Below are 21,482 nucleotides of genomic sequence, written 5' to 3' on the forward strand. Positions count from 1 at the left end.
GGGGGTCTGGATCCAAATAAATCCATCGGTTTGGGTCTGACAGGTTCTTTGTTCTGCTCTAGTAAAGTTATTGATGTGATGAACCCGAACCGTCAGCGATCGGACGCAGTCTCCACACCTTAACATGCGGTCAGTATCAACGTGTTTTTGTTTCCTGCTACAGTCACCTGCACGCTCTCTATGCCACTTTGTTTGACAGTAAACAGCAGAAACCCCTGAAGCGCTCAGAGATCTGATTACCAGCTGCATTAGGCTCCGCCCACTTGACACACTGGTATCTGTTACCTGGAGCGAGTAGAAGGCCGGCCTGCTGCTGTCAGGTGGAGGCCTGGAACAGTGGGATGGCCGGGACATTTTAAAGGTCTTCATCTTAAAAGTTAAAACATCCTGATCTTTTTATGATGTTCTAATTACTGTTGAAGCTTTAATTAATCTTCCATCATGTTTTTCTTTCTGCTTTTGGTCGCCTTAAATATGCCAAAAAAAATACAGTTTATTTATTCACCCCTTCCTCTGTCGGAGCGTCTGCTGTAATTTGGTTAAATTTCATAATCTAGCAAATTTTATTTATTCATGTAATTTGGGTTTAAGTAAAATTGAAATTACTTTATAGAGTAATTATTATTTTTTTTTTAGTTTTAGGAACACTTTTAGTTTTTAATCAGTCGCCAGTTAGATTTTTCCTTCTCTTACAATTGTGTAAAACTTTTTAAGTACTGTTCTAACTTCATGTATATAAAGTTATTTATATAGTGTTTTTATTTATATATTTTTTTAGATTTATTTTATTTAGTGCTCATTAAACATAAAAGGAAAATTTTACAATAATAATTAAAGGGGAAAAAATGGCATCAATGAGGATCCAAAAAAATATGCATATTGATAAGAAAACTGTTATAATTATTAGTATAGATAAATTCTTAAGGATCCTCGTTGATCAGTATTACTAAGATATCAGTAATTTCTTTGTAATTAAAAATAAAAATGAGCAAAAACATTATTATGATTAGTAATTTAAAGTAATAATTTCCCTGCAACTCTTATTTTTCTTCAGATAAATTATATTTTTTAATCCTAAGGCTCTCAGTGAGTTGGCCGTACTGTGAGCTGAAACTTAGGTGTCAGACTTGAGTTTACACATTTTTTAAATGCATCTAAAATGGTTTAATGTGAAGATTTTCTGTTTTTGGGATGATGCGTTTTAAAGGATCCTTCTCTGCTGGATCGTTTGTTTAGGTCTAATTTGCTGCCATCAGTTTGTGTCTGACACTAATTTTCACAGATTACCTAAAATGTTTTCTTCTGCATGTTGCATGATTGGACCATTGAGCTCAGTGTTTAGCAGCAGACTCCTTGTTTTATACGTTTTCAATCAGTGTGGGGGGCAGTGGTTCATTCAGATCATTCAGTTTTTATTTAGCAGGTGTTCTGGAAAAATGTTTTTCCCATGTTGTGGCTGCAGGTGACTCACTGTGGGGATTAGCTGCAGCAGCTTGGACCGACTCCCTGGACGGTTACTCATTATGAGACAAACGCTGGGAGGGAAGTTTAGAGCTGGCTGACGGCCGCTGGAGCTGAACAGGTTAAACTATTCATTCACTAAGTTAACTAACTGAGCTGCTGCAGATGTTCCTTTTTTCACATGGAACAGACTTTCACTTGAAGTTTCTGAGATAAAAAGATTTTCCTGCATCTCTATAAGATGACTTTTAAAATAGCAAAAGGAAAACCGTTCCCACTGGCTCACAGCAGCAGCGCTTTTTATTTGCTCATTAGCCGGAAAATGTTTCCAAGTTTCCAAAATAAGCATTAAAGCAAAAAGTGACAATTATTTTGCGCGAACTACTTGGGTATTATTTTTCTTTTGTTTTCAAATTGAAAGTTGGGGAAGCATTAGTGGGGGAATTTTTAGCTCAAACATAAAAGTTCAGAAATATGCTAAAGACAGTAATAAAAAAAAAAGCATGGAAAGATATTAAGAGATCCAAATAGTGTATAGTTGCATGTAGATGAAGTATAATTTTTTTCCCCTTTAATATTTGACACATAATTCTTCCTCTATAAAAGTATCCAAACTTTTAGATTTTTTCTACTCAGTCTTAACTTATATCTTTGAATGTTTTTTTTATCCTTGGAAAACAAGAATTTCTGCTTTTCTGGAAATAAACTACGATAAAGTGAAAGAATCAAGTCAGTTTTTACTTGTGTGTAGCTGGTTTTGCTTTAGTTCTATAATGATTGCGGTCTGAGGAGCTGGTTTCAGATGTATTCTGCTTCACAGCCCCTTATCATGATGAGACCCACACCAATTAAGACGCTCGTCCTGTTCACTCAAACCCAGCTTACTCTGGACGGAGCCAATGCTCGCTTCGGCTCTAGAGCTTCCTGTTAAAGGGGAGGTTTTCCTCTCTACTGTCACTGCTTGCATGCTCAGGGTGAGGGACACGCTCACCCAATCGGAGCAAATTCTGAAAAAGTGGATCAAGAATCAGGAAAAAATTTGGCCTATTTTTCTCCGTATGCATTTATTTCTTAAATCATTCATCTTGTTTAAAATGATCACCTCCACCAAGCTGTGTTTGTGTGTTTGTCTGTAGGATGATATACAGGATGACTTTAAAAGTTATTTTAATGACATTTTTACCAGAGCTGCGCCTCAGTCCAAGGAACAATCCATTTAATTTTTGTCATTTTTGGTCAAATTATAATCTGGATGCAGGATTTTCTTTACCCGATTCTGTAACATTATTTGGCAGAACAAGCAGTTCCTCCCTAAACCAGAGGGTGGCAGCACTGACTGTTGACAGCTTCAGCATCGGACTCAAAAAAAGTCCAGAATTATACTGAAGCTAAACGAGCAGGACAGGTGAGGCGTGCCTCCCTGAAGTCTGGATCTGCTGATCAGACAGGAAAGCAGAAGAAGAAGAAAATCCATTAAAGGGCTTTCAGGTTATTAATCTCATTTATTACCGGACCTGCATCATGACAGCCGTGTCTGGCCTGGTGTGACCAGCTTCTAGAATAGAAAATGACAGAAATACCGACAGCCAGTCACCTCACTGTTTGTCTCATTTCTTTAATTAACACCCAGCTGCTAATTAAACTAATTAACTGCATAACAGATTTTTTTTTGTCTCTGTTTGGATCCAGGTTCAAATAAGTTTTATACATTTGTTTTTAAGAAAAGTCTAAAGGTTTGATTGAAATAATGTTTAGATAAATATCAACAATAACAATGATGACAACAATGATATGATTGACAGAATCCAAACTATATTATCAGGAGCATAAGCATCATTTCAGGAGGGAGGGGGCACAGAGTGGATTATAGAGTCAATTATTCTCTGGCATTCAGCTCACCTTTCCTGTTAAATATCTGTAAAAAACCTTTTCCTAATATCTATCTGCTTCCTCTCTGCCACAGATATTCTAATCTGTCCTTACCTGTTCAGACCCAACATCCCTCTCTGTGCCTCTGCTCCGTCTCCTCCACATTCGGCTCCTTCTGTCGTGGAAAGAAACGTTCAAAACGTGTCGAGAGCAAATTTCTGACATGGATTTGGGAAGAGAAGCATGAAGATGAGCTGTTGCATTTAACTTTAAAGTCACTTTTATGTCGTAGATATTTTTGATCTCTTCTCTAACTCCTCTGCCTGTTGCAAACAAAAGACTTATTTTGTGAGCAGGAAGTCTGCCCATAAAATAATGAGGATTGGGTTTATTTCAAAATTTAACTAACTAGCTAATTTCACAGAGGTAACAACTTTTTAAATTGTTCTTAATTAGCTTAACATGTTGATATATTGGATGTTTTACCTAGAAAGTTTAATATGCAAACAATTTAACAGAACTTTAAAAAAAAAACATGCAAAGTGTTTTGCTTCTTGCTGCTGGTTTATTAAACATACACTGCAAAAAATGTTATCTAAAAAAAGTAATTTTTTCTTAAAGAAAGTTATTTTTTTCTTGAATTATTTTACATTTAAAATAAGAAAAAACATTTCATTATCTTATTTCAAGTGCATATTATCCAATTATCTTATTTTAAGAGCAAAACTACTCATTCTATGTAAAATAATCTTATTTACCTACTTAAATTAAGGGTAACGCATTTAATTTCACTGCAGCTCATCCCATCAGGCTACTGGCACTGACAGCTCAGACAGAACCTCGGCCCTCTGGTTGACTTAACAACCCATTTGTCTTTAAGTCCATTTTCCAACAGATTCTGGATGCTTTGCATTGTGCAATAACAGCATTGGTGACTTTAAAGCAGCTGCTGGTCATTTAAAAACGGCATCCTCCATGTTTTAGTTGATCAACCCTGAGCTTCAGCTCCTGTTTGCTTCGTTTGAGAGCCGCTTTGAGCGGTGAGGCTTTCCTGAATGGAGTTGAACCGGGAAAATGTTCACACAGACCTTTAAAATGACTGCTCGCTCAGCAGGACTGTATTTGAATAGCATCTGCAGTTAAATTTGCATCCAATTTGTGTGCCGCGATATCAGAAAGGCCCCATCTTCTTATCAGCTGGCGCCATACTTGGTTAAGCATTAGTCAGGAAACAAACCTGTTTGTTTGTGATTTTATTGAATATGGAAACTTCACATAGAAGAAATAAACTTGCTGGGACTAACTGAATATATGCAGAACTTCTATAGAGTTTAAAACTTTCTTTTGTGAATCTTTCCATGTCTGTTGATGCATCCCTAAATAGTGTGGGTTCTTTTTTTTTATTTTTTCTTTGAAGCCGAATTAAAATCTTGTCTATGATGTCAGTGTTGCTATAATTAGCAAGATTTTTACCCTACTGGAAACTCTTGGAGGGAAAAAAATAAACTTTTAAAAACTTTTCTTTGATTAAACTAGTTCAGTTGCTTCTGCTGGTGAGTTTATATTAATATTAGAAAAAAAATCTCTTGTGTGTGGTCTATTTAGGTAAGCAAACAAAATGAGTTATTAAAAACAAACATTAGTAGCTGTAGTCAAACTAAAACCAGTTGGACTTTTTTGGCATGTTTTATCAGGAGTTATTTTTTTTCTTCCAACATCATGATCTTCGCTCTTACAGGTGCCAATAGATAAAAGTCTAATTCCCATTGGGTTAATCATTTCAGTGAGTTTATGCCATTTTCACTCAGTAGCTGGGTTACCTGTGCTTATGGTGCGCATACTGGGATGAAGGATGTAATCTTGCATCAGGAATCAGGTTTAGTTTTATAATCTACTCTGGAGACTTTAGTCTTGTATTATATGTTGTACATTTTTTTTAACCATTAGGATTTTATACAGAGTTTATGAAATGTGCCCAAATGGTCCAGATATCTGGATCTAGGTGAGATGCTGGATGTTGAAGATGCTCCAATCCTGGGGAGGCAGAGGTCAGTGAATAAACGTCACTGCAGACATACAGGCGGCACATTTAACATCTTGTGTTGATTACACAACTTTTTTTTAACTTGTAAAGAGAAAAGGTGTCTGTGGCTGTTTAGGGAAACCAGTTAATGAACTTTATTTTATTTTTTAAAGAAATCTGTTTAATATGTTAGTGATGGTTTTTGATCAAGCATATTATCGTCTAAGGCAGCCTGAAGTCACCCTTATCAGATATATATATATATATATATTTTTTTATGCCCATATGCAAACAATACAGATCCGATTTTTTTCCAATGCGACCCAGGCCGCTCGGCTATGTGGTCCTTTAACTCGATATGAATCTGATCTTTTCAAATGCGACCTCTGTCTGAACGTATGGATTAATCTGAACGTCATTAATACCTGACATAGGTCACTATTCTGCGTCTTGCTACGCAGAGGCAGCAAAAAAACAACCACGTTGGACCATAATGCGGAGAGCAGTATTTATGTTTAAACATATTGAAAATAATGAGTTTTTATCGTTGGAAAAGATCGCTAGATGCATGCATATACAGGTGCTGGTCATAAAATTAGAATATCATGAAAAAGTTGATTGATTTCAGTAATTCCATTTAAAAAGTGAAACTTGTATATTATATTCATACATTACATACAAACTCATATATTTCAGATGTTTATTTTGTTTAATTTTGATGATTACAAATGACAACAAATGAAAATCTCAAATTCATCATATCAGAAAATTAGAATATTGTGAAAAGTTTCAAAATTGATGGCCCCTGGTGCCACACTCTAATCAGCTAATTAACTCAAACCACCTGCAAAAGCCTTTAAATGGTCTTTCAGTCTAGTTCTATAGGCTACACAATCATGGGGAAGACTGCTGACTTGACAGTTGTCCAAAAGACGACCATCGACACCTTGCACAAGGAGGGCAAGACACAAAAGGTCATCGCTAAAGAGGCTGGCTGTTCACAGAGCTCAGTGTCCAAGCACATTAATAGAGAGGCGAAGGGAAGGAAAAGATGTGGTCGAAAAAAGTGTACAAGCAAGAGAGATAACCGCACCCTGGAGAGGATTGTGAAACAAAACCCATTCAAAAATGTGGGGGAGATTCACAAAGAGTGGACTGCAGCTGGAGTGAGTGCTTCAAGAACCACCACACACAGACGTATGAAAGACATGGGTTTCTGCTGTCGCATTCCTTGTGTCAAGCCACTCTTGAACCACAGACAGCGTCAGAAGCGTCTTGCCTGGGCTAAAGAGAAACAGGACTGGACTGCTGGTGAGTGGTCCAAAGTCATGTTCTCTGATGAAAGTAAATTTTGCATTTCCTTTGGAAATCAAGGTCCCAGAGTCTGGAGGAAAAGAAGAGAGGCACTTCATCCACGTTGCTTGAAGTCCAGTGTAAAGTTTCCACAGTCAGTGATGGTTTGGGGTGCCATGTCATCTGCTGGTGTTGGTCCATTGTGTTTTCTGAGGTCCAGGGTCAACGCAGCCACATACCAGGAAGTTTTAGAGCACTTCATGCTTCCTGCAGCTGACCAACTTTTTGGAGATGCAGATTTCATTTTCCAACAGGACTTGGCACCTGCACACAGTGCCAAAGCTACCAGTACCTGGTTGAAGGACCATGGTATCCCTGTTCTTAATTGGCCAGCAAACTCTCCTGACCTTAACCCCATAGAAAATCTATGGGGTATTGTGAAGAAGAAGATGCAATACACCAGACCCAACAATTCAGAAGAGCTAAAAGCCACTATTAGAGCAACCTGGGCTATCATAACACCTGAGCAGTGCCACAGACTGATCGACTCCATGCCACGCCGCATTGCTGCAGTAATACAGGCCAAAGGAGGCCCAACTAAATACTGAGTGCTGTACATGCTCATACTTTTCATGTTCATACTTTTCAGTTGGCCAACATTTCTATAAATCCTTTGTTTTTATTGGTCTTCAGTAATATTCTAATTTTCTGATATGATGAATTTGAGATTTTCATTTGTTGTCATTTGTAATCATCAAAATTAAACAAAATAAACATCTGAAATATATGAGTTTGTATGTAATGTATGAATATAATATACAAGTTTCACTTTTTAAATGGAATTACTGAAATCAATCAACTTTTCCATGATATTCTAATTTTATGACCAGCACCTGTATTTGGAAATATGAACGGGAACTCAAAAACAATCCGATTTCACAAAAAATCGTAATAGAGCATCAAGGCCTGCAGTGTGAACGTAGCCTAAATGTATACTCCCATTACTATGAGTTGGTGTAATAATAAAGATAAAATAGTATTGATTAGATATTTTCCTACTCAGCACCTACAGTGTTATCATGGCTGAAAGGTGTTTGAGGCGAGTTAACTGAAGTGGGAATCAGTGGATCCTGCTGACCACAGGCTGCTATGCAGGCCGTGCATCAAACTTGCTCTTAAACTTGTTGCTCAGCCGTGTGCATGTAAGCGTGCGTGTGGGCTTTCTTTGTGAGTCTGCAGTCTGCTGCAGGTTGCCACAGTAACGGGGCAGTCTTGGGTTCTCTGCGGGCATTTTCAGAGACCAGTCGTCCTTTTCTTAAGCAAAGGTCTGCAAAAGAATGAGCTACTGCTACTCTTTGACTTCTCATTATGATGCACTGGCATGAATATGCATCAGGGCTGCTTTGGGACAGAAGGGTCAATAACCCGCCATCCGGCCATAATGGCTGCTCTTCTTTTGAGGATGTCCTTCTTACACATAGTAAAGATTAGTGGAAATCACAGCTGTATGCAGGGAGGCTCGTGTTTTTCTGTTTCCTTTGAGCTCTGCGGTGCATTCCCCCTCTTGCTCATGTGCTGAAGCAGCAGCCATGGCAGTAGATAAGTGTAATGGGATGACGACGCTGATTCAGCTTTTGCAGCAGTAACAGTCTTTTTTTCTTTTTGAGTGGCTGTCTGGATAAAGGCTCTACCTGAATGACTACCACACTTCATCACAGCTGCAGGGAAAACCCTTCCTCCTCTCTGCCAAGAGCTTCTAAAGCTGGACCACTTATTTTATACCGAGGAACGATAGAAAAGGCTCAATAAAGTGATATTTCACCTGAGAACAATACTTAACATCAGGTATTAGAACAGGTGATCCATTTGTTTCACATATCAGAGATTTAAAAGGAAGATATTTATTCAGATAATCATTTTCTGGTCGTTATTGGAATTATTTTTAACTACGGTATCAGATTGGGACAGTCCTAATGTTTTGCATTGATGTTAAATGCATAATTTCCAACGTTGTGCCTTTCATGGCTAGAAGATGACCCGGAAGCACATTGCTGCTAAAGATGTAGCATAAGATTGATATCGAGTTGCATTGCAATTTTTGGCTCCCTGATATCGATCTTTCAACTCCTAATATCGATTAAAAAATGTAAAAAATGCCTAAAACGATGGGAGGCAATTGGCGAGTTCTGCACCACTGCTCTGGTAGAGGGCGCCATGGAGTCTTGTTGCTGTGCGGCGCAGCACCATATCCGTAGTAGAGGCAGTCACAGTTGCAGAAGTGGACTGACTGAGATCCCCAAAAACATGGCTACCAAAAATAACTCTATCTTCTGATGAACATGTGCAGCACTTGTTTTTTATCTCGGTGTTTAATTTTGATATTAGCTGAGCAGAATATCGCAATATGTCAGGATTATTGCAATACCCTAATGATATCGTCACCAAAAACCCTTGCCAATACAATCCGTGTATGGTTCGTTCTTTAGTTTTTTCGTTTCAAAACAAAAACGAAAAAAACAAAACAAGCATGTGGTTTTTCCGTTTTTAAAACCTAAATCGAAAAAACGAAAAATCGAATTAATAGAAAATCAACAGCATTTGAGTTTTGTTTTGCCATCTAAATGAAAATAAAATACGGTTGTTGTTTTAATATGAAGCGGTACAGGAAATGAAGTAATTGGCCAAAGTAAAATCATTTACAGTGGATGAAGACGGCATAAAAAAAAACCCATTTCTAAACAAGAGAAATTGCTGCACTTGAACCGTTTTCTGCATTGATTATCGAATTTTTTGAGAGAGAAATAAAAACACTCTGAAATCAGTGATGCTTTGAGCCGCCATGGAGCTCCTCATTACTCAGTAATGAGTGTCAGAAGGTTTTGCATGGAGCAGAATAGGGCTGCAACAACGAATCGATAAAATCGATAAAAATCGACTTTTAAAAGCGTTGGCAACGAATTTCATCATCGATTAGTTGTGTCGCGCGATTATTGCGTCATCCGCCGCGCCGTCATCACTGCCTCTTGACTGAAAGAGGAAGAAAAAAAAATATGGCGGAGCGAGTCAGCGCCGCAGGTGCAGTGTTGCCAACTCAGCGACTTTTCAGACCCCTCCAGCGACTATTTTTCAAAAAAGCGACTAGCGACAAATCTGGCGACTTTTTTCGGTTTCACTGGCGGCTTTTGGAGACTCTTACGTGAAAGCATGTATCGTTCCTACTCTGCCGTGGGGCGCCTCCCCCACCCCAACCGCGTTTTCCCGCAGGAGTCCCTCTCAGCGCTGCAGTCAGAGCCTCAGCGTCCAGACTGCAAATGAAGCGCGCATGCGCCGGGATTGACGGCGCAAATTGATCACAATAATTAAAATAGCCTGCGCTTTGTAAAGTGAAAAAAGTGATAACATGCAACTTTTTTCAAAAGAAATTAACATGGCACGGAAGCACCATGTTTGTTTGGTTTTAAAGTAGGGAAACGTAACGTTAGTTTCTCAGGTAGCTCATCTGATGCTTTCCTTACCGTGTTAGTAGGTTACAGACAGTGATAAGGTTGGCTACTTATTTTACTTTTAATTTCATTTGAATTAGCTTAAGCAGAGTTTACATTTACTTTATAAATAAATTAACTTGCAAATTATGAGGGCAAGGCTTTTAAAGTTTAAATCTTCTGGCGAAGATAAAGTAAAGAAGATCCTGCAATTTATGGAAGTAAAGCAGAATAAAATCCAGCAAGATCAGTAATATGTCAATTAATTATCTGCCACATTCCCATGTAAATATCTGTCTTTGGAGGATGTGTTTTTTAGCACCCCTAGTTCTCTCATTTTTATTCCAAATACAATTTATAATTTGAATCACAGGGCTATTTTTATCTCTATGGTTCAGTATTTTCTCAAGTAGCAACTTTAACTGCTATACTTTCCTGTCTTAAAAGGCAGAACTCTTCTAGTCTAAAAAAAACTCATTTGTTGAAATGGGGGGGCCTATTGTTTGAACCCCTTAGGGGCTTTTAAAAACAAAAATGTCTTTTTTTGCGCTTTATGAAACAAAGTAGCCTATATTTTGTGGATGTACAGCTACATTTCTCATGTAAGTTTGCGTAGTTTTAACACAAACATTTATTTTTCATATTGCACCAGTACAGTTAATGAGCAACCTGTACTTGTGTGCTTGTTTGTTCTGTCTAAAATGTTTATTACGGAATAAAGAGGTTAATATAAAAAATATTTTTTGTCCGATTCATCGATTAATCGAAAAAATAATCGTCCGATTCATCGATTTTTAAAATAATCGTTAGTTGCAGCCCTAGAGCAGAACTTGCGAAGACACAACAACGTGTCGGACGCCGATTTGGAACTTGGAACAGCCGGCGCCGGCGCGTTCATGACGCTACGGAAGCCGGCAGACCAAACCAGATGAAAGTGCGCATTCAGCGTCTGCTCTGCCGATAATGCAAGCGTAGAAGAAGAAATGTGCTGTTTACCTGTGCAAAGAAAGAAACAACGAAAGAAAAATGTCTGAGGACTTCAGTGTTGAGGAAGAGCATGAGTTCTTTGCCGAGCTGAATGCGCTGGTTTGGTCTGCCGGCTTCCGTAGGCTCGTGAACGTGCTGGCGCGCGCTTTCAGGAAATACTATACACTACTGTTTATGCTCTAAAAACATTCTAAGTGACTTCGTTTTGAGTAAATTCTGGACGCTACCCACTCAGGACACTTGGAATACATTGGACGAGCAGTATGGAGGAATATTGACACGTTTTTTGTGGACTTTTATGGACCTTTCTGCCTCGGGCGCCATAGACCTCCATTATTTGAATGTCAGCAGACAGCAAGAAGCCTCCCAGATCTCCAGATGCATTTGAGATATCAAAAAAGTACTCCAGAGTGTTGTTCAGCATGGGGGTGAGTAGAAAATGAAGCCGAATCATGTTTTGGGTGTACTATTCCTTTAAACTCTTCAGGGAGAAACCAGCAGCTGCAGTGAGGAAGTAGAGAATGAACCACGTCTGCCTGCTTTAGTCTGAGCTGAGCTTCATTCAGTGTTTTTGGAGCAAGAGAGTCTCTGTAGGCAGTCACACTTTATTCTCCAGTGAGCTTTAAAAAGAGAGACGGAGAGGAATGAATGATGACCTCTGACCCTCGCAGTGTACTCCCCTCTCTGGCTGACAGCCCCCCCGACTCCTGTCCTTCCTCAGCTGTAGTGAAAGAGCTGTGGCCGATCTGGGCAGGCAGAAAGGTCATATTGTTTGAGGCTGTGAGTCGCTGAGCAGGATGGATGGATGGAGCCTCATTAATCTGTGAAGTTAAGTTCCAGCATGGGGGGACTGCCTGTGGGGGTCCTGCTGGAACCCCTCTCCTCTGTTTACATTCGTTTGCCTGAATGGGGGCTGAAGAATAACAGCTGAGCTTTTGTCATTTTTATCTGCAAATAGTGAAAGAAAAAGTGCTGATTAGATTTAATGCACAATGTGAAAATAAAGCTCTACCAGGACTTTCCACTAAATGATATGAAACAAGTTGCAGGTCTTTTCAGAGTCAGATTTATTTTCCTTGGTTTTGTGCAGAAACAAAGAATCTGATATTGGTTTCAGTTGCTCACAGCTTACATACATTAAATATGAAAAAATAAACTTCATAAATATATGAAAAAAGATAAAAGCAGCAATATGTGTGCTTGTTTTTATTAAAATGCAGGGACAGTTTTCTGTTAAAGCGCTACATTGTGGGGAGAACCGTCATTATGGGTCCTCCATCAGGGTGAGATTACCGTTTTAGGCCTAGGTGTTAGGATTAGGACTAAGGTATAAATTGATATTTGGTTAGGGTGGGTATGTACCTTTAATGGTTAGCTTTAGGGTAAGGGTCACTGTTAGGCTTTATAACTCACCCACAAATGAATGGAGGTCAATGGAAAGTCCCCACTGGAATAGTGAAACCAGATATGTGTGTGTTTGTACGTGTAAACAGTTTTTATTTTTTCCCAAATTTTTTTAAAAGACTTGTTTTGTTCGTACAAATTAGGCTTGGGTCGGTTTGAAATTCTGATGGGAAAATGTCCTGGTTTGAATGTATGATTACAGCTTTATGTTGGCCTCTGTTTAAGTATCTGAATTAAAAAGGTAGAAAAAGGTAATACTTATCAAATTAGGCGCAGACCTTCATTATAATCTGTTTTCATAGCTACATTTTTCAGAGAAAGTTGTTTTTTGATCACTTTTAGAATCAACAAAACACACGAGTATGAACAAATGTGCACAACGTGCACGACTACAGCAATGGAGGGATTCTGTTTTTCACCTTTTGCTTAAAACTAATCAGATACTTGTTGAGATCTTGCCAAGCTTTCTACATTAGTAACATGGCGTTATTACAAATGTTTTCTAAATGTTTCTTGTACTCAAAAGCCAGCATCGTACTGACTTTTTAAAATATAAAACCGGTGGAGTTTAACCCTCTATATGTATTCATTTTTTTTATCTCCAATTTTAATATTGATTACATCCTTCAACAATTAAACATACAGTGAAACCAGTGATTACAATGTCAGTACTGTAAAGTGTCCAACATTAAGTGATTGTACAGAGAAGGACTTTAAACATTTTCCCCCCCGGAACCCCTCCCGTACACACTGCATCTTTATTCTGGATCAATAGTGTTCCAGTTCCCAGGTACTCTGATGTTGGTGCCCCTGTGTTGCTGCAGTGTTCCTTGACACTGTCAACCAGGAAATTCTTCTAACAAAATTGTCAGACTTCAATTTCTCGCCAGAGGTGATTCAGTGGCTTAAATCATACTTATCCTCAAGAAAACAATGTGTAAAAATTGACAGTATAAAATCATCAGTCTTGGATGTCTCTGTCGGTGTGCCGCAAGGATCAATACTTGGTCCCCTGTTATTCTCCCTGTGTGGCGGCCACGGAGCAGTGTGGGGTTAAGTGTCTTTTGCTCAAGGACCCAGAGTGGCAGTCTGTTTCGAACTCACAACCTCAGGATTCCAAGCTCTATGCCCTAATCTCTAGGCCCCCGCTCCTCGTTTTAAAACACTAAGATGAAATGATATTAACTATGGTTTGTAGCCCAGCGTTTTAAACTAGTGCATCTATTAAAGATTGTACTTTCATCCAGTCTGTTCTTTAAAACTACACGGCCAGCTGACGCGCTGCAGGTAGATCCTGTTTCCTTCTATGATGGGGATTTTAATTAGAAGGTTTAATTGCATAATTATATGATGCACATCAGTTATAGATGGAGACTGCTTTTTTCTACGGTGAAGTTTGAGGCTGATCATATACGGATGGTTTAATCCCTAATGAACAAATGGAGGAGTCCGCCTCTCTTCATTAGCGTTTCATGCAGTCGTTTCTTCCTCTAGCATTGGTTTTTATTTTTGCCTCCCCCTCAGTTTGCTGAAATGGATTTTGTTTTAAAGCCTCTATGCCTGCCAGATGCAGGGAGTCGTGGTCTGCAGGGGTTTCAGCAGCAGTTTGGCTTCTGTCCCCCACTGTGCCTCCAAACTAACCCTCATCCTGCCTCCTGCATCATAGTTCCAGGTGTCACACTGAGGTCTCTCCTGTTTAAATGATATATTCATTTCTCCTTAATTTCATTAGTCTTTTATTTACTTAACCTTTTATTGAACTGGCAAGTCAGTGATTCTATTAAAATATCAGATGTATGTTATGTTTTACATTATTTTAGTTAAGTAGTATTTTTTTAGATTTGATTTGATTACTATTCAGTAGCTTTAAAGCAACTTGTTTTGTTTCCATATCTTTATACGAACAATAATCAAGGTTAATGTTGTTAGCTGGATAATAGCTTATATTTATGTTTCCAAATGGCTTCCAGCATTAATCAACCAACATGTTCTTTAACTTAGTTTCAGAGCTCAAACTAGTAAAATGGAGCAACATCTTTACATTCTATTTAGCCTTCCTGTTATCTGCTAAAGCTCTTGCTCTATTTCACAGCTTTACTGTCTTTGCATGTTGTATAATAAAGAGTTTATTTCTAAGATAGTTTTGTTCATCGTTGGGCTGCTTTCTGAGCACAGCTAATGTTTTCCAGTTTTATACTTTAACAGCTTCTACACCGAAGAGTGTTTTTGTGAGAAAAGGATGGATTTTTGAGTTTCTGAATAGGCTGCTGCCCTGTGGCAGCGCAAGAACATCCGCAGACTGATCTCTGGGTGGAAAAATCTGTGAAACTTTACATTCCTTTCACAACTAATGCTAGAAAATAACTTTTGTTTTTCTGAATCTTCTTTGCTTTGTTTAATTTAAGGTGGACAATATTGTAATGGACATGAAAAATAATGTAAAATATGCTCCTCCTTATATGACATTGGTTAAGCCTTGTCTAAAGTATAAAATTATTTTCTTTAAAGATTAATCCAAAAGGACGTAACTTAAAATCTTCTCTTTTTTTTATACTTTAAAAAAAAAAAATTTGTGATCCAGACTTGAGAAAACCAGACTATTCTCTGCAGTCGCTCTGTTTTCTTCAAGTTGTTTTTTCTAAATCTGGTCCATCTCCTGCGAGGCTCGTTTATTCTGCGAATTGCAACACGCTAAAATCCATCACTTATCTCAAAATCATCTGGGAGCCTTGGATGGAGCGAAGTGTTAGTGTTGTGTTCCAGGAAAAGCTGAACTGCTTTTTCCCCCCCCACACACACACACTGAGTGAAATTTGGGCAGCATTAACAGACTTAGCAGCAGAGGAAGGACGCTGTTCCTCTCCTAGATGCTCAGCAGCATCCTCAGCTCTTCTTCTCTATTCATTCTTTTTCCTGCTCCAGCTGTGGGCGGCGATGGAGTCTATAGCTGTGGATTAGATTATAAAAAGGCATGCTGGCCAATCTTGAAACTCTTCATCTATACTCTGACCATTTTAGTTCAACAGTTTGTTCAAAACAGATAAAATGTGTAGACCTATTTCTAACAGATGTAGACCTTTTTCTAACATGTGTAGAGATTTTTTAGCAGTTTTGGACCTCTAAGTTGTAGCTTTGGACTTTTTCCCTCATAGTCTTAGACCCCTTTCAACAGTTTTGTCAAAACAGATTTCTTTTTTCTAGCAGTTTCTGACCTTTTTCTTGCAGTTTCTGACATTTTTCTAGTAGTTTTTTCTATCAGTTTTTGAAGCCCAGGCTTGAGAAACTGGCTGCAGTGTTGAAAACCATCTTCCTGAGTCAAAAACTCTGCCAGCAACGTCTGTCTTTCCTCTCTTCCATGAACTTGTCCGCCTGCCCGTGTGTTTGGACTCATAAGCTAGTCTTTTTTTATTTAAAGGTTTGTTGTACTAATATGGAACTGATAGAGAAGCAGGAAATATTTTCCTAACTGATGCTGATTAATGGAGAGTGTGGGAAAGAGGCTCTGGAAGAGAGAGGGGAGGATGAAAAGCCTATAGCATAAAGATGGATTGCAGACCAATTAATCAGTGAATTATTTTTCTTTTCATACCATCAGGAAATGACCTCAGGGCGGGTCAAGCTATTAGGAGGAAATTTTTTAACAGATTTGGAAAATATCATCAAACTCAGCATCATAGAGAAAAGCAACAGCTCACAAGACAAAATTACAGTCTGTTACTGAATTCACAAGAACTAAGAAGTTTTACTTAATAATTGTTTCCACAAATAGAATATACCTTAAGAAATCTGAAACGTTTAAAGCTATGCTAGTACTTTTGCTTTTAACTTTATCTAAGATGCTCCTTTAAGGTATTGTGGAGGATTTTTTAAACGACCCGCCCACTCCACTTAAAAAAAAAAAAAAAAAATGCGTTTTCTCCTCGTTTAAACTGTGCCGTCCTCATAGCTCATTCAAGCCACATACAGCCGGGACTATATAGCGGATTTTATAGCAAAGTCAGTTAACTGAGCGTTCTGACAGATGATCTCTGCTCTTTGCTCCGTTGGTTCAAGTAACTCCTCCTCCACCGTGTGTTGCCTATGACATCTTTTTCTTCGCCTCTGTCGGGTAGCGACAGAAAAATATTAAATATGCTTTCAAATTTTGGACTTTTTTTTTTAACCTCCTAACAAAAAAAACAAAAACAAAAAAAAGTCCAAAAAATTGAAAGCATATTTAATCTAAGGCTAGTTTTTTAGTATAGTTATAAATACGGCTGGGTAAAATTAAATCGATTTCATCGATTTTGAATCAATTTCTTTACATTTTTGCAAAATCGATGTCTAGGAAATGAGATTGATTAGATTTATAGTGACGCAAATGCGCAGGAAAGATGCTCTCAAGATGACTTCAAGCCAGACAGCTGGAAACATACCCAACAGGTTGACTGAAGACATTAAGTGAGGTTTCACTTTTTCACTATTCACAAACAAGTTTGCACTTTTGAGACAGTTTTGTTCACATCTCAAGTTTAAATTGTCTGATTTACAAGTTTGCACTTTGTGTTTAATGACAGGAAAAAATAAAATACATGAATATTTTGAAACACAGTTGAACCACTTTCATTATTATAAAAACAGATCGAATCAAAATTAATCGATTTAGAACTGAATGAATCAAAATCCAATCGATTCAGGACTTTGGCGAAAGCCCTAGTAATAAATCACAGGCATAACAGGAACAATCAGACCATTGGCTGATATGGGAATCACCAATGACAAATTTCAACTAACGTCACCTTAGAATAGATTACAGGCTGACTTCAGCTATGTCCAAAAACCAGCAACGCATCATTATCTGTTAGTTATTGCAGTTAAATAATAGTCCAAACTATTGAGCTCAGTTATCTGTGTGCTGATAAATTCAAGGTTGAGCTGACGGCTCTCCCTGTCCTTCATTCAAGGCTCCGTTTGTTTCAGTTTCTCTGCTTCGATCATTAAGGAAACAAGTGGAGCAAATAAAGGAGACGAGTCACTTGACCTAATGTATGTTTACTGCCTTACCATTTAGTAAAATATCTCTTAAAACTCAAATAGAATAAAAAATCTTAGCCTTAAACTTAACTTTTACTTCTTATTGAAATCTGTCAGTGAAATGAATCCTATCTAAGCAGTCATAGCAAGCACCATATTCTGCATTACAGTTAAAACAACAACAACCCAATCTGCAAATATTAACATCTACAGATATGCCATGAGTTTAAATTTTTGTTTTCTGCTTTGAGAATTATCAAAACAAAGTGCAAAAACATTTCAAACTTTACGTTCCAAAATATGCAGACGGCCGATTGTATAACTCGGGTTTAAACGCCAAAACTCTTATTTTTTTGTACTATAAATTATTATTATTCTTTTTAATTTAGGCTTAAACAAAATCTTTAATCATATTAAAAACATCTTTGCTGCTATTTCGTCCATTAACCTTTCCTATAATCTGAGAGCACAGAAAACGTTTTTTGGTTTTCACAACGTAAGCAACTGTTTTTAATTAGGGCTGCACAAAATATCACTGGTAAAGTATCACAGTTTGTAAAATCCATATTACAGTTTAACATTTGCATCATTCAGTGTCAGATGGGGTCTACCAGCAGCAGAGTCCCACAATCCTAAGATGCTAGAGGTCACAGAAACGGTTCCAAATCAGCAGAGTGATAAACACTGGAGGTTTGACTTTAAATGAGTCCAGCTGCCTTCCTGCTTCAAATATCAGATATCTGTCTTATTCAGTCTGTTATTCGTTTTTTTCATCTTTGCAATTATCATTAAAGCAAAGTTACCTTTGCAGTAACATCAGTAGCTGCAATGGGAAATCACCCCACCAGCAAAACACCCCAAAAACATTGAATTTAATGATGCTGACAGACAACTTTCCCAAAAGTTGATGCTGAGCAGGTTCCTCCCCCTCTTCACCCCTGTTGTTTTATAGCCTGCCTCTGTTCTGGGAGGCTGAGACTGGAGAAAAAGAGGGAGCAGACCAGAACAAGTGAGGGGGGGGGGGGGGGGGGGGCTCAAAATATATGATCCTTCAGTTCCTCCCACAGAGAGCCAGACTGTCCCGTTTTGGCTTCAGCTTAATGCATGGCACATTGCTGAAGGAGAAACAGGCTGCAGCATTTAAACGATGTTTACAGGCAGGACTCGGTCCACAGGACTCTGCAGCAGACATGTTAACAGCTCAGACATTCACAGGACATGCTGTACCGACACAAACTACAAGGACAACAGTCACACATGGAGCTCACAGGCTGCACATGAGAAACGCCACGCAGCACGCCGCTGAAGCCCTCCTTCATGCATCAAACTGTTTGGAGGCTGATTTTAGGAGTGGAAATTCAAATGTTTCAGGTCCATTTCATCTACTTTAGACCAACAATGCCATTCTGGCACTGATGTCACGGTGATGCAGAACACACAAACACACACAATGGGAAAACTGCAAAGATTATAAAATAAATAAGTGATTTCTTCTTAAAATAATTAAATTTTGTCTTGAATTTAGAAGGAAAGGGAGACTCTTTGCCAAAGGAACAAGATAATTTACATTTAAAAAAATCAAAATCTAGATAAGTCATTTTGATTGAGGAGATAAGAGACATTTTGCCAATGAAACAAGACAATTTGCACTTTTATGAAGAAAACACATTTGCATTGTCTTAGTTTAAGTGCATTTTATCTAATTATCTTATTTTAAGGGTAAATATACTCATTCAGCTGGCAAACTATCGAATTTACCTGCTCAAATTAAGGGTAAATACACTTAATATAAGAACATTTTACTTGTATCTAGATAGTTTTTCAAATTTATTTCAAGTGCATATCATCTAATTATCTTAAGAGTAAAAATCTTATTCTATTGGCAAATTATCTTAAAAAGTAAATACACTTAATTTGAGAATATTTAACTTCTTTCTAGATCTTTTTTGCAGTGTAGTTGAGAAATGGAAACCAGTGGCACTACGCACCTTTAGACCAGAAAGCTACAGAGTAAGGTGAGCTAATAAGGCATTTTTATTTTCAGGTGCAGTTATTTTATTCAAACAAGATGTTTGTGAGTGATAGGAAACAGAGAGGCTTCTATCATAAGATCTTAAAAAAAAATGGAGTGCTTATCAGTTGGAGAATATTATTTATTATTCTTAGTTTATGAGAAATTGCAAGTTGTTTTTTTAAAATCCATTTTTCATAGTAGAAGATTCTTTATTTGTATCGAAGCAATCAACAGTTTCTGCATGTTTCCAGTTGTGTCATGATTTATCTTTGAGCTGCAGGTGTTTTGGTTGGAAAGCCTCATCATCCCTATAATATAATAATCCCTTATAGCTCTATCAGATTCAAGTTGTTAGATGAATACCTACCTATCATAGATCTTTTTTTTTTAGTGTATGTTGACCTTTGGCTTGGCGCTTTGGATATTTAAAATAATCTAAAATATTTCATTGAAATGGAAGATCACAATGTGTAACAACGATTGGAAGCATCCAGCTCCTGGTTTTATATCCCGTCATGTTTTAGTGGGAGAACCCCAGAAGGACCCAGGACTGTCGGCCCTAATGTGGTTCCGGGGTCATGTGATCCTGCAGGTGGCTGGCAGCCGGGGCCGTTTGCTGCTGCCAAACTCCACAGGGACCCAGAGAGCTTGAGGATCTGTAGGAGGGCTGGCTAACTCCTCAGGAGGAGGCCTGTCGCCCTGCATGAGAGCCAGACTCCTCCTTTCAGCACATTTAACAAGCTTACATTCCTGTTATGAACTTTTAGATATTTTCACTGCAATGTCTTTTTTTCTCACCAGTAGACCAGAGAAACTTTTATCTGTCTGATCTTATTAAAAATAATGTATCCTTTGATATAAAGCAGTTAGATGTTTGACCATGGTGCATTTTAATATATGCTGGGCAGACAGTGGCAATGAAAAAAAAATCTAATTCTAATTTAAGTTGGTTGAATGAAAATGTCCCATTTTGACAGAATATCTTTACTAAATCAATGATTTCCACAACAGCAACTCATCTCTGTTGAATAAGCTCCTTAAATTATTCTGAGTCCTGATTCCTGCTTACTTTTCTTCAGTTTAAAGTTTTAAACTTATATTCTGTCTAAACAACAAACTGGATTTGACCTCTTTTTATTTCCATAGCAGCTATTGGGGTTAAAGCAGGTTTAAGTTCAGAAATGTACCTGAGGAGTAGGTTCCCTTTTCATTTACCCACAAATATTGCTCTAAGTAGTTGCTCAACCTTTGAGTTGAAATTCCTTGCAGAGAAATTCCACAGTTGAAATCCTAGCCTGTTTTACCTCAGTCCAGTTTGCGTGACGTGTGCGCTCTCTGACCGGACCAATAGCTCCTACTATACCCCTTTCCTACTGAACGAAAAACCAGTTTAAACACGCAAACAATCGGATATCAGTATCTGTGGGAACAGCTCACTGGCCCGTGCTGACCTGGGTCAAATGACTCGATAAGCGACCCGGGTTAAAACCGCCTTCAAACGGCTCTGCTCCGATCGGGATACAGTGGGAACATCAGATCTACCCGCTACGCTTCATGATACCATCTAGCACAACAATCATGCGTGACGTCATCGCGCTAGTCGGATCCGATCTAACGATTCGAAACTAGTCTGCTTGCATTCGGTAAACATGGCGCTGCCGTGGTATGATAAAGAGATTAGATGGATAAAAAAGCCAAACAATGAAGCGCATTGACTACGCTCCGGCTCCCCTCTGTTACTCTCCATTTTTTACTTCCCTGATCTCTGTCCCATTGGTGATATCATCAATATTAATACAGTTGTTTGTACGTGTGTGTCTGGTTTTCTCTGTGATGGGATGTAATCTGTCCAGAGCTTACCAGATCTGTCACCCAATGATGACAATAATACAGCAAAATGGAACAAAGGTGGAGCACGAGTCTTTGATAGTCATAC

The 21,482-nt window shown here is 38.3% G+C and overlaps 1 protein-coding gene across 5 annotated transcripts in view; it reads left to right on the forward strand.

Moving 5' to 3' along the window:
• The window catches only part of actn1 (actinin, alpha 1), a 76,893-nt gene that overhangs the window by 16,194 nt on the left and 39,217 nt on the right, over nt 1–21,482 (forward strand). The gene's annotated exons all lie outside the window — the stretch shown is intronic.

Source organism: Cyprinodon tularosa, unplaced genomic scaffold (assembly GCF_016077235.1).
Source record: "Cyprinodon tularosa strain WSP-4 unplaced genomic scaffold, ASM1607723v1 ctg207, whole genome shotgun sequence".
Classification (NCBI taxonomy): Eukaryota; Metazoa; Chordata; class Actinopteri; order Cyprinodontiformes; family Cyprinodontidae; genus Cyprinodon; species Cyprinodon tularosa.